This window comes from Helianthus annuus, chromosome 3 (genome assembly GCF_002127325.2).
Source record: "Helianthus annuus cultivar XRQ/B chromosome 3, HanXRQr2.0-SUNRISE, whole genome shotgun sequence".
NCBI classification, from domain to species: Eukaryota; Viridiplantae; Streptophyta; class Magnoliopsida; order Asterales; family Asteraceae; genus Helianthus; species Helianthus annuus.
In genome coordinates, this window is record NC_035435.2 from 155,098,565 (window position 1) to 155,116,526 (window position 17,962).

Here is a 17,962-nt window from a genome sequence, read left to right on the forward strand (position 1 = left end):
TCGAATTTTATTAAGTTTGTTAGACATCTTTCATATGTACTTATGTTTATAACAATTTATATTGTCAATGGGTGGATACTCTCTTTTATGAATAAGAGAATGAAAATAATCATATGTAACTGACGAATTTTATTAAGTTTGTTAGACATCTTTTATTAACTTTGTTAAATATCTTTTATATTTACTTATAGTTGTCTTTTAGCTATAATAGATAACACGTTTTGGAACAATATCTATACACATATCTATATGTTCTGTCAATATATGTTATGCATGGTTTTCTAAGAAACGACCCGTGTTTGCACACGGGTCTTACCGCTATTATTGTCACACCCCAACCGATGGCAGAATCATCGGGGCATGGCACTGAGCGAAACAGATTGTCCAGAAGTTTCCATAACAACCTTCAGTACTATTCAGTTTAAATGATACGTCCCATACCGTATCCCAAACAATAAAGCTAGTTATTACAGACAAGCATCTAGTCAAATATTCTGTTCCGACAACTCAAATTTTAAATAAAATAGAAATATTGTTCAAATGCTTCTAGAGACTCGATCTGCAAGATCTACAGACAACTATGCTCTAGACGCTTATTCCTAGCTCGCCTTCCTAGCAGGTAAGCATCCTAATTGCCTGTCACATACGTTAAAATAAAGTCAATACATGTCACACCCCAACCGATGGCGGAAACATCGGGATGAGACGAACAAATTGCTCAAAACAACATAACACTATTGTGACAATATGAATTAAATTCATTTCATAAATTTCAAATGAGATTACATTGTTTTCAAGTACATCATAAATTCAAACATAATAAAATGCTATGCTAAAACGAGGTCGCGAGTTCGATTCCAAGGGGGCCGGTTCTCACCCAGGAGACCCCCCCTTTTTGTTCTTTTTGGTACTTAACGGAACTAACTGAGTTTTCTAACTCAGTTAGTTATTTCCTTTACAAAACAAACCTAGTTAGCTCTAGCTAGGTTAACTTGAATGTTATAAAGGTTTTGCTAACTAAGTTAGCTTAAACTAACTATAATTCAATAAAATTCCTTTTTATTTATTTATTTATTTCATATTTATTTTTGAAAAAAAAAGAAAAAGAATACTTTATTTATTTATAATATTAATTTATTTATTTAATTAATTTATTTAATTAATATCAATACTATATTTATTTATATATTATAATTATTTGATTTAGCCCAAGTTTCTGGAAATTTACCGAATTAACGTACGAATTCCCGATTTTTGTCTAGTTTAGGGTAATCTCTTGATAATACTTGTTTCGAGAGGCATGATTAGGATATCTTTCCACTGTTTTTACGTGTTTGACATAGTTTAACGTGTTTAACCACAACATAGAATCCACACAAGAATATGATCAAAAATGCATTTTTCATTATGATCCAAGTCTCGAAATACAAAGTAGGGTAAAATGAGAGTACAACTGACTGAAATTGGAAAGTACAACCCATAAAGCTATAAATAGAAAGATCAAAATACGGAACGTTACAGTCTCCCCTACTTTAGGAGATTTCGTCCTCGAAATCTTAGAGGAAAGACTGGAAGAAAAAGAAACAATGCGGTGGTTGATCGAGGAAACATGAATGTTGAAGAACAACATCGATCGTGACAGTTTTACCATCAAGTGTTGGCATCTTGAGCTTGGTTGGCATTGAGAGCTGGTCCTTTTGGTGCTGGTTGCTGTTCTTGATTCCATAGAGGACATTGTGGGCGAAGGTGTGTTGTGTCTCCACACTTGAAACATGCTCTAACATTGTTTGCCGGTTTAAGGTTTTGGGGAGCTTGCGGACAATGAGCATTATTATGACCAAAGCGGTTGCACACAGTGCAATGGCGACATCTTACGTCGGTAGGGTGATGATAGCGGCAGGTGGTACACTGAGGATGAACCCCAGTGTATGGTTTTCTTGTGTTCTCTGCTGCACCAGGGTGTGGATTAGCAGCAGGTACAATCGCGTTGCAGCCAGGGTTTTGAAACTTGTGTTTCTTACTCTCTCCACTACTTGATTGTTGGGTGATTTGGTGAGCCGGTTTAGCAGGGTGGGTTGCGTTGGCGGCTGCAGCAGCTTGTTTGTCTCGAACGCGGTTGTTGTTCAAGCTGGCAGCAAGTCGATAGACAGCCTCGATGTTGTCGAGGCGGGCTGCCTCGATGGTGTCCCTCATGGCAGGAGGTAAACCGTGGATATACTTCTTGATCATTCTATCAACGGTGAGGACCAGGTGGGGTACCACAAAGCTCAGCTGCTTGAAACGAATGGTATACGCAAGGTTGTCGTCACCAATCTGCTTGAGAGACCAAAACTCTTCCTCAAGCTTCTGTTGTTCATGAGGAGGGCAGAATTCCTCCATCATGAGCTGCTTCAATTCTTCCCATGATAATGCATATGCCAACTCGTTTGAACGAATGTTCCTTTCATTCGTCCACCACTCTAGGGCTCTTGCTTGAAAGACACCAGTAGCACTACGTGTCTTGAGCTCATCAGGACATTCACTGTTGATGAAGGTGACCTCTATGCTGTCAAACCATTCAAACATAGCGGTCACACCCTCTTGGCCAGTGAAGGGCTTTGGGTGACAAGAGGAGAAGTGTTTGTAGTTAAAGGCAATAGGCTTAGGTTGGGCAACTTTGGAGTCAATGGAAGAGTTGGGGGTGTTGGAAGCTTGGATCTCAGTCACAACTTTGGGGATAAGACGAGCGAATTGCTTGGCCATAAACGCCATCATCTTCTTTTGAGAGCTAACCCTTGACTTTTTGGACGAGCTGGAAAGTTGACGAGATGAAGACATCTACGATTTCAAAATGAGAATGAGACTTTGATCATAATGATTATTTGAGAAAAATTGTTTAATGCATGCAACATGTAGCACATTGTTTCACATAGGATAACATGAATAAAGTGACATGAATTTTCACATAGAGTAACATGTATGATAAAAGGATAATAAATTTAATTTGTTCACGAGAGAGAGTAACATTAATTGTTTTAGATTGCTACAATAGTGTGAGTTGTGACTTCCTAGCTTGAAATGAAGATAACGCTCAATGTAAAAACACATAAAATTTGAGATAACGTAAAAGAGATTTAACGTAAAACATGGATTGTCACGGAACGTAACATACGACACTTCCAAAGTGAATCAAAGTCCTTTTCGAATTAAGGAAACGTGCCTTGGCCTAATAGACAAATACTCTCATCGAGGAGCGACTAACGATATTTGTCCTTCCAGTTACTACACGTCCTTAATCGATTGGGAAATTGAAACTTTGGCGAGAGCGAAAATCGAGGAGTGGGACTAGTTAAACAAGATGCGAGTTTCACCTCTAACTTGATAACATCGTACCCTAATGTGGTTGGTACTTATCAAAAGATAAGGGTCCACTAGAGTGTGAAATGGAAACTCCTTTCAAGATTTGGATATCACTCCTAACTTGAGGGTAGATTTCGTGCAAAATTCAAAGTATAGCTGAGTGAAAATCATCACCAAGTGTGGGAATCACCCCTATCTTGATAAGTCATTTCGATTGTGTTGTAAGAGTGTCTTCATAGTCTCCAAGTGTGTATTGTGTTAGCCTTAGGAAAGGCATGTATATTAGAAGTCCAAAAGAATAGAGAGAAGCAAGTGAGGTAGGAAGGAAGTTGTTTTAAGCAACACATAGTGAATAAGCTCTAAAACTATAGACTAGGCAAGGCATTCCTAATTCCCTATAGTTAAGGCTCTGATACCAATCTGGTATCAGAGTATTCCTACTATAGACTAGGGGAAAGTATAGCAATCCTACCTAATTCCCTATAGTTATGGCTCTGATACCAATCTGTCACACCCCAACCGATGGCGGAAACATCGGGATGAGACGAACAAATTGCTCAAAACAACATAACACTATTGTGACAATATGAATTAAATTCATTTCATAAATTTCAAATGAGATTACATTGTTTTCAAGTACATCATAAATTCAAACATAATAAAATGCTATGCTAAAACGAGGTCGCGAGTTCGATTCCAAGGGGGCCGGTTCTCACCCAGGAGACCCCCCCTTTTTGTTCTTTTTGGTACTTAAAGGAACTAACTGAGTTTTCTAACTCAGTTAGTTATTTCCTTTACAAAACAAACCTAGTTAGCTCTAGCTAGGTTAACTTGAATGTTATAAAGGTTTTGCTAACTAAGTTAGCTTAAACTAACTATAATTCAATAAAATTCCTTTTTATTTATTTATTTCATATTTATTTTTGAAAAAAGGGAAAAAGAATACTTTATTTATTTATAATATTAATTTATTTAATTAATTAATTTATTTAATTAATATCAATACTATATTTATTTATATATTATAATTATTTGATTTAGCCCAAATTTCTGGAAATTTACCGAATTAACGTACGAATTCCCGATTTTTGTCTAGTTTAGGGTAATCTCTTGATAATACTTGTTTCGAGAGGCATGATTAGGATATCTTTCCACTGTTTTTACGTGTTTGACATAGTTTAACGTGTTTAACCACAACATAGAATCCACACAAGAATATGATCAAAAATGCATTTTTCATTATGATCCAAGTCTCGAAATACAAAGTAGGGTAAAATGAGAGTACAACTGACTGAAATTGGAAAGTACAACCCATAAAGCTATAAATAGAAAGATCAAAAATATGGAACGTTACAATACATATAATGTACGGTGAGCATACAAGTTTAATAATAGCATATAGAGTTCGAAATAGTTTACGCATAACCAGCACGTACACAGAGGAAAACGAAGCATGTTAATTATCGACATGGACCTATCGATACCAGTGACTGCGGGTTGACCGTCCGAGACAGTTCACAATACATGATTACCACCGTAATCCATGCAAGTAATTGTCCTTAACAACCCCCGTGTGAACGGGTGCTGAGTCCAAACTATAGTACTACGTCGTTAAGGCAGGTAGACAGTATTCCATGTGTAAACACAATCAACAAGCATTCATTTAGTCACGTAATACATGCAATTCGGTTAGTGTTCAAACAATTGAGTAGTGTGTTCGATAGTGGTTTTGATAAGTAATGCATGTAACACCCAAAAGTGCTAAAAGCAAAAAGGGATCGAGTATACTCACAGCGGTCGATTGATGGATTGAAGGGAGCGCTTGAGAGTAGAGTTAGCCTGAACAGTTCGATAGCATAGCGATGAATAACACGTAAAATGGAAACAAGTGTAAGTGGGTTGAACAGCCTGGTCGATCGAACAGTTGGTTCGATCGAGTGGGTTGCTCGTTCGGCTGGACAATCCGTTCGGACAGTCCGTTTGATCGGCCGGTAGGTTCGATCGGCTGGACTGTTCGAGTGGATTGTTTCTTCCTTTGAGTAAGATGTGTTTGTATGTGAGGATTTGAACTTTTGAAGTTTTCGTTGTAGTATTTGAGAACACTGAAGTGTTCTTACCTTTCAGGTCGGTTGATCGAACGATCCGTTCGATCGGTCGGCATAACCGATCGGTTAGGAACTTCAGTAGTAGTCCTCATCAGGATGTCACTCGATCGAACAACCTATTCGATCGAATAGCATGCTCGATCGGGTGGCATTCCTTATACAACAAACGAATTGAAAATCGACTAAGTGTTGAAGCATAGTATCTCATGATCCGAGGAGTAATGTTGACGAACAGCTGTTCGATCGAACAGTACCTCGTTCAATACCATACTTCATAAAATTGTTAAGTTGTGGGGCCATATGCTAGTCGATCGGCTGGCCCGGTCGATCGGCTGGCATGTCCGATCGGTTGGGCTGTTCGTTCGAACAGCCTAGCCGTTCGGTCAGCATCCTGACCTGGTCGGCCTGTTCGTCTAACACATGGCTGTTCTGGTTATTTGACGTTATATCGAGGTAGTTTGACAACGAGCTGAACCATGGAACTTCCATTCTTACTTATTTCACCTGTTCGGACAGGAATCACCCAAATCCGGCCAGTGAACGGTTCGGAACGGTAGTTTAATGTTTAACCCGAAATTGGTGAACCTCGTAAATAGAATCCGAATCTTGAACCACTCATCCACTAGAATAGTTGGTGAGTTGACTCAAGCTACGTTTCTACCGGTTTGAAGGTATTGAGCGTAAAAGAGTTGAAAGAAAGTTGGAATTCCTTCTTTCAATCCTTCACATCATGTGAATGTTTAGATCTTCGGTAGATCTTAGCTTGTTTATGTGGAAATCGGTTAGATCCGAGCTATTCATGGTGGATTGAAGCCAAAACATGGTTTTCTTGAAGAACACCATGATGACATCACCCAAGAATGTCTAGATCTTGGTGATTTCGTGGTTAGAAATCAAAAATTGAAAGATAGAAAGGTGTAGGAGCATGTTTTGATCAAGAAAGTACAAGATTTAGGATGGAAACTTATCGGAATCGGAAGAAATCTAAGAAAAGAAGAGGAGCACGAGTTGGTCGGTCAGAGCTTTCCAAAAGTGGTAAAGAGTGACAATGACAGCCCTATTTATAGGCTCCAATAGAGGAAAGGGCTGGCCGATCGGCTGGCATCCCGATCGGACAGCCTACCCGATCGAACAGTCTGTTCGATCGGCTAGGCTGTTCGATCGGCTGACAGCCTGATCGAATAGCAGCCTGGTTCGAGTGTTCGGTGCGACGATTTTCGATATCTTGATTTCGATTGAAGACGATACGAGTACGATAGAGTTTCCTATTCGAATTACTTTCAGTCCCAACTACTATATCTAACATACAATCATCTATAATTCACCCTATCCTAACGTTACCTTTTGTCGTAGTTCAATTTCGATTGCATTCGTTTTGAGTTTCGAGTTTCGATTCGAGTTTCGATTGATCACCACACAAAACACAACATAAAGTAAACATGCACAGGTAACACATAAGGCACACACACGTATAACAACAACCAAAGTTCGCGTAATTCGAGATTCGAGTTCGATAATAGTTAGATCGGTTTGATTACAGATTAGTTAACTTTATCGCATTGTTACTTCCTACTATTCCCAGTCGTAAATCGGTTCGCGTCGATCAAACATTCGGTTACTTCGATTCTTTCTGATTACAACACTTACTCCACATAATACAAATATAAAATAGACTATTTACAGTCAAAGAAAATCAAAGTTGACTTGGACTTTGACTTTGACTTTGACATTCGAAAACACGGGGTGTTATAAGTATGTTTAAAAATAAGAAGGGTAAGAAGCCATCAAAGAGTGAAAAGTGTCCTAAGAGTAATTCAATGGAAAGGATAATTTTGTCTACAAGAGGAAAGAGAATATGCACATGCCAGTCACATGCTATTCCCCCCCCCCAATTTTTAAACGTCCGTAACTTTTTTATACATCATTTGTTTTTTCAAAAAATTATACCATAAAATCGAGCGTTTTTTTATCTTTAATATGAGTACCATATTGTTATATTTTTTAAAAAAAAATCAAAAACCCAGTTACATATTACACAATGGACATGATGTAAAACACAATGTAAAATAGATCAAAAACACAATCAATGACAACAAATAAAGACACAATGAACAACATACTAAAACACAATGACCATAACGTATAACACAATAGTGATAACATATAACACAATAAATATCAGACTAAATAAAAACACAATTGATGACAAAAAAAGACAAAACTAATGACAACAGATAAAAGACACAATGGAGAGCAGTGAAAACACAATAGAAAACAAACTAAAAACACAATACACAACAAACTAAAACACAGTGAACAAGATAATAAAAAAAATTGAACAAATTATAAAACATAATGGAAAATAACACAATGACCATAACGTATAACACAATGGCGATAACATATAACACAATAAATATCAGACTAAATAAAAACACAATTGATGACAACAGATAAAAGACACAATTAATGACAGCAGATAAAAGACACAATGGAGAGTAGTGAAAACACAATAGAAAACAAACTAAAAACACAATACACAACAAACTAAAACACAATGAACACGATAATAAAAAAAATTGAACAAACTATTAAAACACAATGGAAAACATATTAAACATAATGACCTGAACTAATAACACAATTTATAGAAAACCCAGATATAACACCATCTTCATTGTGTCATATATTGTGTTATAGGTTCTTATAAAAACGCAATGGATAGAACCCAAATTAACATTGTGATATAGGTTTTGATAATAACACAATGCATAGAAACTCTACTAAAACGTAATGACCAAAACCCAGTTAAAAGACACGATGAACTGAACCTTTAACATAATGCGAAAAAACCTAGTAAAAATGAAATTTTTTATTTATTTTTATATGATAAATAGTACTCATATTAAAGATAAAAAAACGTTCGTTATTATGGTAATTTTAAAAAAAATGTCGTATGAAAAAGTTATGGACGTTTTAAATCGATGGGGGAATTGGCATGTGCATTTGCATGTGGAGAGAGAAAATTCATAAATATAGGATTCCCTTTATGCCCTTCTATTATCTTCTTTTACCTACAATCAATCTTAACCCTCCAAATCTAAGATCAATAGACTAGAAACCTTCTTACCCTTCTTATTTATCCTTTGTATTTGTTCCTAACCCATGTGTTTATATATTGAAAATATTACAATTTCTTAGAAATCTTCAGGCTATTTCTCACTACCTTTCTTAATCACCCACACGACACCCTTTCACACCCACCATATATGTTTATATATAAAAAAATAATGTGATCAACAACTTGAGTTCACTTATAAAACTTTATATAATTATATACCCGACACCACACCCTTTCACACACCACACCCTTTCACACCCACCATATATGTTTATATATTGAAAATATTACAATTTCTTAGAAATCATCAGGCTATTTCTCACTACCTTTCTTAATCACCCACACCACACCCTTTGACACCCACCATATATATGTTTATATATATATATAAATTATGTGATCATCAAGTTGAGTTCACTTATAAAACTTTATATAATTATATACCAATAAAAAGACAAAAAAAGTTGTCGTGTGGCAACTTCTTAATGGGTTGGCCACTATTCATTAACTTTAATTTTGAAATCATCAGGCTATTTCTCACTATCTTCCCTAATCACCCACACCACACCCTTTCACACCCACCATATATGTTTATATATATAGAGGAAGGTTCATTTGAGAAGAAATTTAATGTGAGAAGATAAAGAAGAAAGGGCATATTAGTAAAATGCTATTTCATTTATAACTCATATCATTAAGTTTTTCTCTTTTTAATTAATTAGTCTACTAATCATTAATTATCCTACATATAATCTACAAAACCTACACATATCAAAATTTTCCTACATATACCCTATACATTATAAAATTTTATTCTACACAGTCAAAATTTATCCTACACCTTGAAATATATCCGACACAACTCGTAATTTATCCTACACAACTAGTAATTTATTCTACACTTTAAATTAAGTTGTTTTTTTAATCTGAAAAATATATATATTTTGAAAAGGAGTTACAAATTAAATTTAGCTAGTTATTAAAAGTGGAAGAATACAAATTAATGATTTATGTAAGTTTACCAATATACCCTTATATTAAAATTAAATACAAATATTAAATGAAGTAAAATGAAGCATTCTTATTGGTTGAAACTTCTTCTTTTTTTTCTTCTTACAAAAAAATTGTTCTCATTTGAACCCTCCACTATATATATATATATACACACACACATATACATACATATATGTGTGTGTGTGTTTTTTTAAAGAGGGACAAAAACGTGATTTTAGAGTGGATATAAAATAATAAACTGGTTCGTCCAATGGGAGAGTGGCAGACAAAGTCGTAATTTTGAATTGAGGGCAAGATCGTAATTTTGAGATGAGGACAAAAAACGTAATTTTATTTTGAGTTGGAGACAAAAGCATAATTTTAAAATAGATATAAAACAATAAACGCGTTGATCCAATAGGTAAGTGTCAGGCAACTGCCTGACACTATTCCCCTAACTTCTAAATGTATATGTTTGGAAATTTTTTAAACACTAAATTAGCCCCTTCATCACTAACATTGTTATATTCTAATTTTCTCAATAGAATATTAAATGCTGCGACTTTTCAAAAGGTTGACTTATGAATTTTGATTTTAAAATGTTTTCGAATATTTGTAATAAAAAAATGATAAAAAAGAAACAAATAAAGATGACAAACTGGAAACCATATTTTTTAACCTTTATAAAGTAGCATATGTTTCGGGACCTTTTTGAAAGAAGTAACAACAAACAAATCATGGCTTCCTCTCAAATATTGGCTATTCTTGAAGAATCCAAGTATCCCCACCAACGGCTACCATAGGGGACAGGTTATTGCCATTAACCTTCTTCGACTTCTTATGGCTAAGGGAACCTCCTCTTCACATTCTATTCTTTTATGAGCTTTCCATCACACAAATTCAGTTCACCGAAACCATTATTCCAAATCTCAAACACTCGTTATCAATCACCCTTCAACATTTTTTCCCATTCGCCGGTAACTTGATCGTATTTCCTACTTCTACCCAAAAGCCCAAAATTCATTACGTTGAAGGTGATTTTGTCGTTGTTACTTTCGCAGAATGTAACCTCGATTTTCATGAACTAACCGGAAACCATCCGTGAGAGTGTGAGATGTTTTACCATCTTATACCTCTACTAGGTCAAGCTGACAAAACCTCCGGTTCAACAAAGATCCCTATGTTCTCCCTTCAAGTGACACTTTTTCCAAACTCCGGAATCTCTATTGGAGTGACACATCACCATTGCTTGGGTGATGCTAGCACCATTCATCTTTTCTTGAAGGCCTGGACATCGATTACTCGATGTGGCACGGATGCATCGTTTCTAGCTAATGGAGCATTGCCATTATATGATAGAGTGGTCATAAACCCTAAATTTGATGAAAGTTACCTAAAGTTAGCGAAGGTTGAAAACTTTAAAGAAGAGTATCAACCTCCGAAACTATGTGGACCAACTAATAAAGTTCGAGCCACCTTTATCTTGCCATGGACGGTGCTCAATAAGTTGAAAACTTTGGTTTCAACCCAAGTACCAACGTTATCATACGTATCATCTTTTACGGTTGCATGCGCTTATGTATGGAGTTGCATGGCTAAAACACGTAAGGATGAGCTCCAAGTATTTCGTTTCGTCATCGATTGTAGGGCACGTATGGATCCACCGATCCCATTAGCCTACTTTGGTAATTGTGTTATTGGAGGGTGTAAGGCTATGGAAAACACGACATTATTAACGGGAAAAGTGTTGGGTTTTTGGGCCAATGAGGAAGCCCAACAATTATTTTTATGGCCCACTCTTATTTTTCATGTATGGTTAAAAAGGAGTAGTAGGGGTTTCAGTTGTGAACACCCTCACAACACACACAAAAGTCTCACAAAAGAAGAAAAATTTCCGTCACTTTCATACCCAGCTGCAGAGGTCGGCAATTTCCCGGAGATTGAACCGTTGGATCACTCTGATTTTTGGACACAGTAATCAGACATCAGGGCGACCTTATCCAACGGTCAGTTTGTCTTAATCACGTCCGGAAGTCTGTCTGCACAGCCTCTGTTTGCTGCTGCAGATTTTGGTGATATTCCTTCTTTTGTCTTTGTATTTTGATTCCATATGTTTGATGTTGTTGATTCCAAGTGTATGATGTTTATTGTATGCCTCTAGTATACCTAGGGAAGACTTTGTATTGCTCTAAATTGGTGATAGTGGATTTGAAGCGGCTCTAGTAGTCCCGTGGTTTTTACTCTCCTTTCTTGAGAGGTTTTCCACGCTAAAATTGGTGTTCTTGTTATTATTGTTTTCAGGTTGTTTAGATTGTAGTTGGTATACCCTATTTGTTTGCATCCTCAAAGGTTCATTCAAGTTTGGGAAAATTCTTGGTCAAACGAAGTTTGCTTCCGCGTTTGTGTTTACCGTTTGTGACCGGGTTTTGTGTTTTTCCCATCAAAGTGGTATCAGAGCCATTGGCTCTTGTTATTGGGTTGAAACTTGATTGAACGATGGAAGCTAATACAAGTAGGATTGTGAATTTGAATGGTTCTAATTATCATGTTTGGAAAGGCAAGATGGAAGATCTCCTTTATGTTAAGGATTATTATATGCCTGTTTTTAATACCGATAAACCGGGTGATAAAACAGATGAAGAGTGGAATATATTGCACAGAAAGGGTATTATTAATCAGCTTGCAGGAATGGGTATCAAGTTTGAAGACGAGGTACAAGGCTTATGGCTTCTTGGTACTTTACCGGATTCTTGGGATACTTTTAGGACATCATTGTCCAACTCTGCAGCAAATGGTATTATTACTATGGAAATGGCTAAAAGCGGTATTTTAAATGAAGAGATGAGAAGAAAATCACAAGGTTCCTCTTCACAATCCGATGTCTTGGCCACAGAGAGCAGGGGGAGAGGTCAAAGTAGAGGTCCGAGTAACAAAGGGAAGCATCGTAGTAAGTCCAGAGGTAAGTTTGCTGATTATGAGTGTCATCATTGTGGTAGGAAAGGACACACAATTAAATTCTGCAGACAATTAAAAAGGGAGAACAAGAAGGCTAATTACAACAATCAAAAGAACAATCACAAAAAGGATGATGGTGGCAATGATATTGCTGAAGTTAATACTGCTACTGAAGAGTTCTTCGTTTGTTGTGATTATGATACGGTGAACATTGCACGTGATGATTCGAGTTGGGTTGTTGACAGTGGTGCTACGTGTCATGTGACATCACAAAGGGAATTTTATTCATCTTACACACCTGGTGACTTTGGGGTTGTTAAGATGGGTAATAACGGGCTATCAAAGATTGTAGGTGTTGGGGATGTTTGCTTGAAGTTTGACACTGGGATGGAGTTGGTTTTACACAATGTAAAACATGTTCCAGATATTAGACTCAATTTAATCTCCGCAGGTTTACTCGATGATGATGGTTACCATAGTACCTTTGGTGATGGTATTTGGAAACTCACTCGTGGTTCTTTGATTGTGGCAAGAGGTAAAAGAAGTTCAAAGTTATACAGAACACATCCAAAGATCTCCAAAGACTCGGTCAATTTGTTAGTGAATGTTGATATGACCGACTTATGGCATAGGAGACTCGCTCACATGAGTGAAAAAGGGATGTCTATTTTGTTGAAGAAGAATGCCTTGCCCGATTTGCACGATGTTCATTTGAAGAAGTGTTCTCATTGTCTGGCAGGTAAACAAAAAAGAGTTTCTTTCAAGAGTCACCCTCCTCATAGGAAAGACAATATACTTGATTTAATACATTCAGATGTTTGTGGTCCTATGAAGACTAGAACACTAGGGGGCTGCTTGTACTTTGTCACTTTTATCGATGATCATTCGAGAAAAGTTTGGGCCTATACTTTGAAGTCTAAAGATCAAGTATTAGACGTGTTCAAGCAGTTTCATGCCTTAGTTGAGAGACAAACTGAGAAGAAGCTCAAGTGTATTCGAACAGATAATGGAGGTGAGTACATTGGTCCTTTTGATGCTTACTGTAGAGAGAAAGGTATTCGGCACCAAAAGACTCCTCCAAAGACACCACAGTTGAATGGTTTAGCCGAACGGATGAATAGAACATTGGTTGAAAGGGTTAGATGTTTGCTATCACATGCAGGGTTGCCTAATTCCTTTTGGGGTGAAGCTTTGAACACCGCAATAAATGTTATTAATCGTACTCCTTGTGTTCCTTTGTCTTTTGATGTTCCTGACAGGGTTTGGAGCGGCAAAGATGTTTCATACGATGATTTGAGGGTCTTTGGATGCAAGGCTTTTGTGCATATTCCCAAAGATGAAAGAACAAAGCTTGATATAAAGACTAAGCCATGTATATTCCTTGGTTATGGGGGAGATGAGTTTGGACACAGGTTTTATGATCCAATCTCGAAGAAACTCATAAGAAGTTTCGATGCTGATTTTATTGAAGATCAAAGTTTGAAAGATATTGAGAAGACAAAAATAGTTCCTCAACATAGTGATGATCTTACTGAATTGGATCCAGTTCCTCCACAGCACTCTGAGCCGCATAATGAAGATGATATTCAAAATGATGAACAACACGGTACTGATAATCATGATATTCCAGAGCAGCAAGAGTTAGATGAGGGTCCTCATCCAGAGTTACCAGTACCAGGCATGCCAACATTTGTCCCACTCAGACGGTCTACAAGAAATCGTCATCCTTCCGCCCGTTATTCTGCCGATGAGTATGTCTTGCTTACTGATGGGGGAGAGCCTGAGTGTTATGAAGAGGCCATGGAAGATGAACACAAAAGGGAGTGGGTTGAAGCCATGCAAGATGAGATGAATTCCTTGTATGAGAACAATACCTTTGAGTTAGTAAAGTTTCCCAAGGGCAAAAGAGCTTTGAAGAACAAGTGGGTCTACAAAGTGAAGACTGAAGAACATACCTCGAGGCCTAGGTACAAAGCCAGATTGGTGGTTAAAGGGTTCAGTCAAAGAAAGGGTATTGATTTTGATGAGATTTTCTCTCCAGTCGTGAAGATGAGTTCCATTCGGGTGATTCTTGGTTTGGCAGCTAGTCTTGATCTTGAGGTTGAGCAAATGGATGTCAAGACAGCGTTCCTTCATGGTGACTTGGATAAAGAAATCTATATGGAGCAACCTGAAGGTTTTCAGGTTAAAGGTAAAGAAGACTATGTCTGTAAGCTTCAGAAAAGTCTTTATGGGTTGAAGCAAGCACCAAGACAGTGGTACAAGAAATTTGAGTCTGTTATGGGGAAGCAAGGCTACCGAAAGACTATTTCAGATCACTGTGTTTTCTTTCAGAGATTTGGTGATGATGATTTTATCATTTTATTACTCTATGTTGATGACATGTTGATTGTAGGCAAGAATGCAGAGAGAATTGTTCAGCTGAAGAAAGAATTAAGCAAGTCGTTTTCTATGAAAGACTTGGGCCCAGCAAAACAAATTCTTGGTATACGGATTACTAGAGATAGAGCTTCAAAGAAGTTGCACATGTCACAAGAGCAATACATTGAGAAGGTGCTTCGCAGGTTCAACATGGATAAAGCCAAATCGGTTAGTTCACCTCTTACTCCCAATTTTAAACTAACCGATAAAGATTGCCTTTTTTCGAAGGAGGAGATTGAAGACATGGATAAAGTTCCATACGCATCAGCGGTTGGAAGCTTGATGTATGCAATGGTGTGTACAAGACCTGATATTGCCCATGCAGTAGGTGTTGTCAGTCGGTTTCTGTCAAATCCTGGCAAGAAGCATTGGGATGCGGTTAAGTGGATTCTTAGGTATCTACGTGGTACTTCCAAATTGGGTATAACATTTGGGAATGAAGAGCCAATGCTTGTTGGTTATACTGATTCTGATTTGGCGGGAAACAAAGACAACATGAAATCCACTTCTGGATATCTGATGACTTTTGCAGGGGGAGCTGTCTCATGGCAACATGAAAGACTGTAAAAGTGTGTTGCTTTGTCTACAACTGAGGCTGAGTATATCGCAGCAACAGAAGCATGCAAAGAACTGTTGTGGTTGAAAAGGTTTATGCAGGAGCTTGGCTTTATGCAACAGCGCTACGTGGTTCTTTTTGATAATCAAAGTGTCATTCACCTTGCTAAGAATTCTACGTTTCACAAGAGAACAAAACATATCGATGTGAAGTATCATTGGATTAGAGATGCTCTTCAAGACAAGTTGTTCGAACTTGATAAAGTTCATACCGATGATAATGGTTCCGATATGTTGACAAAATCTTTGGCAAGGGAAAAGTTGAAGATATGTTGCTCAATCGCCGGGATGGCGAACTCTTCCTCATAGGCCAAAAAGGGGGAGAATTGTTGGGTTTTTGGGCCAATGAGGAAGCCCAACAATTATTTTTATGGCCCACTCTTATTTTTCATGTATGGTTAAAAAGGAGTAGTAGGGGTTTCAGTTGTGAACACCCCCACAACACACACAAAAGTCTCACAAAAGAAGAAGAAAAATTTCCGTCACTTTCATACCCAGCTGCAGAGGTCGGCAATTTCTCGGAGATTGAACCGTTGGATCACTCTGATTTTTGGACACAGTAATCACGACATCAGGGCGACCTTATCCAACGGTCAGTTTGTCTTAATCACGTCCGGAAGTCTGTCTGCACAGCCTCTGTTTGCTGCTGCAGATTTTGGTGATATTCCTTCTTTTGTCTTTGTATTTTGATTCCATATGTTTGATGTTGTTGATTCCAAGTGTATGATGTTTATTGTATGCCTCTAGTATACCTAGGGAAGACTTTGTATTGCTCTAAATTGGTGATAGTGGATTTGAAGCGGCTCTAGTAGTCCCGTGGTTTTTACTCTCCTTTCTTGAGAGGTTTTCCACGCTAAAATTGGTGTTCTTGTTATTATTGTTTTCGGGTTGTTTAGATTGTAGTTGGTATACCCTATTTGTTTGCATCCTCAAAGGTTCATTCAAGTTTGGGAAAATTCTTGGTCAAACGAAGTTTGCTTCCGCGTTTGTGTTTACCGTTTGTGACCGGGTTTTGTGTTTTTCCCATCAAAAAGAAGGGTTTGTGAATGCTGCAAAATTGATTGGAGAAAGTCTACATAAGAAGTTGACTGATAAGGATGGTGTTGTTAAAGATATAGAGTCATTAGGGGACTTATTTCCCAATAGGATTCCAACAACAATCATAGGGGTTTCTGGAACACCAAAGATCAAGTTGTATGACATTGATTTTGGGTGGGGTAAGCCCAAAAAGATTGAAACAGTTTCGATTGATTATAATGGAGCGATATCCATGGGCGCCTGCAAAGATAAGAACGAAGATCTTGAGATTGGCGTTTGCCTTCCGACTACTGAGATGGAGTCTTTTGTTCGTATCTTTGAACATGGGTTAGAAGCATATATTGATATGGGGTGGAGGCGTTTGTGAATATTCCAGCTTCATGCAACTAGCTTATAAGTTATATGTGTATTTCTTAAGAGTTTCTTTGACTTAGTGTTTTGGTAATGGGAAAATTACCAAATATCAGTTGACCAAAACATTTTTTCAAAAATGTCACCATCCTGTGTTGGTGGAGAGGCACATCAAGCTTGGGATGCGTCTTTCAAGCAAGGGAAGCGTCTGTGAGCGAAACCCAATAAAAATGGACACGTGGTCATGGGACGCGTCCTTGGAGTGAGGCATGATGCACGGGATGCGTCCGGCTAGTTTCTGAAGCGTCCGGTGTGTTTTCCGGCGAATTGCTGGTTTCCGGCGTGTTTCCAACGAGTTCTCATTGCTTATTATCTCTTTTCTGTATGACACCAATCAAGTTCACAATATCACACATGAATTTGGCCCCAAATAGATCCCAACAGATCTCGAAGATGACGGATACCTTGTCTCTTAAGAAGATAACGAACTCAACAGATCTTGAATATCTTTCTTTTCATTATCAAAGAACGAATTCAAGAAATAAGTACCGAATTCCCAGAAACCAAAACCTATATTTTATGTTGAACTCACCGAAAACCTACAACTCGCCGGAAACACACACCGGACGCTTCAGAAGCTAGCAGGACGCATCCCGTGCGTCATGCCTCACTCCAAGGACGCATTCACATGTCCATTTTTTATTGGGTTTCGCTCACAGACGCATCCCGTGCTTGAAAGACGAATCCCAAGCTTGATGCGCCTCTCCACCGGCGCAGGAGGATGACAAATTTGAAAAGTGGTTTGGTCAACCGACATTTTCGTAATTTTTCCTTTTTGATAATTGTGATTTGTGTAACAACTCATATACAATATAATATGGTGTTCTTTTTAAATTTATGAATATCATCACTATTAACTCGACAGTGATTTTACTTTAATTTTATAGACGTTTTAAATTAAACTATTGCAATTTGGATATAGACAGATAACTATACAATGCTTTTATTAGGGGTAGGGACGCTT

The 17,962-nt window shown here is 37.5% G+C and overlaps 1 pseudogene; it reads left to right on the forward strand.

The window, feature by feature from the left end:
• The first annotated feature begins 10,295 nt into the window (after nucleotides 1–10,295).
• LOC110930344 lies at nucleotides 10,296–17,177 on the forward strand (annotated as a pseudogene).
• The last annotated feature ends 785 nt before the right edge of the window (nucleotides 17,178–17,962 follow it).